Genomic DNA, 1,287 nt, shown 5'->3' with positions numbered 1-1,287 from the left:
CCCGAAGTGGGCGGGCGCGAGAAACAAAGGCTCGGTAGGGTAGTGTAGGGCCCCGCCCTCCTCTCCAGGGGCGCGTCTGATTTGACAGTCCGCAGGGCCCCGCCCCAACTCCCCTGGTTGGATAGAGCTTCGGGCTCCGCTTTCCCAGGCGTGTTTGTCTAGAGGAGCCTTGGGAGGCGTAACGTGTAGAGCCGCTTTGACAGGTTCTAGCCACTGCCCCTCAGTCCTGGCTTCCTCCCCCACAGCCCGCCTCAGGGCTATTTGCCTTTAAAAGAATTCGCTCCTCCTAGCTTGACAGAATGGGCTTTGTCGTCTTCCTGCACTCAGTGGGCTCTCTTCCCTAGTCTTCCTCTTGGACGCGGGGTCACAAGTGTGTGCAGGGAATTCCATATTCACTGTTCAATGCTTGGAGCCATCCCCTCGCTTCAAAGCAGGAGGGGAGTCCAGAATGGGCCAGAGAAGAATGGAACAGGAGGGAAAGCCAGATATCCTCCTGGGGTCAGGAATTTGAGATGAGGCTTGCCAACGTTTCCTCACATATCTTCCTGTCATGGGAAAAAGCAGGAGTAACTACTGGGGTGAGAGACACTCTCTGTGGACGTAACGTGTGGGAAGAGACCCTAAATAATCTGTAGTATAAAAATTCGGGTCAGAGGATTCAGTGAAGATGGCAGACTGGGAATGATTTTTTTTAACTTTATTCAAATTAATATGAGGGTACAATGTTTAGGTTACATTGTTCTAACTTCCAGGGTAAAGTTCCATTTATAGAAGAGTCCCTTACCCAGGGGGCGTGTTATACACCCTCACAATGTGCTCAAAAACATGCAAGGCTTCGTGAATTCGGGTGTCATCCTTGCACAGGGGCCATACTAATCTCTGTATCATTCCAATTTTAGTATATGTGCTGCTGAAGCAAGCACGGCAGACTGGGAATTATTGAACAATCTGTCTTCACATCTAGAAAACAATTCCACTGGCAGGAACTGACTGATGTAGCTATTTTGGAACTGTGGGGTATATTGAAAATTTTCAACTTCCAGTAAAAGGATTGGGATTGGTTGATAAATTGTCGTAAATTTTGGTCAATTTCAAGTCTTAATTCAGTAGCAGCTACCTACTCTGCCCTCCCAGCTCCATAGCGGGCAGCTATGTATGAGTTCCACCAGCAGTTTTCATGCAGCTTTTGGAGCCAGGATGGCAAAAAGGAACCCTGTCATCCAAATATTGGGGACATGTCCCCTGCTTGTTAGTAGTTGCAGAGAGGTGCAGAAAGGTGAGTGGCCA

The 1,287-nt window shown here is 49.0% G+C and overlaps 1 non-coding gene across 1 annotated transcript; it reads right to left on the bottom strand.

Annotated features, from left to right (window-relative positions):
* Positions 1-819: 819 nt before the first annotated feature.
* Positions 820-923, bottom strand: LOC128582756 (U6 spliceosomal RNA). Its single transcript, XR_008379201.1, has one exon. It is a non-coding gene; the product is annotated as a U6 spliceosomal RNA (small nuclear RNA).
* Between the last annotated feature and the right edge of the window lie 364 nt (positions 924-1,287).

The sequence above is a fragment of the Nycticebus coucang genome, chromosome 3 (assembly GCF_027406575.1).
Source record: "Nycticebus coucang isolate mNycCou1 chromosome 3, mNycCou1.pri, whole genome shotgun sequence".
Taxonomy (NCBI): domain Eukaryota; kingdom Metazoa; phylum Chordata; class Mammalia; order Primates; family Lorisidae; genus Nycticebus; species Nycticebus coucang.
This window is presented reverse-complemented; position numbering and strand designations above follow the sequence as displayed.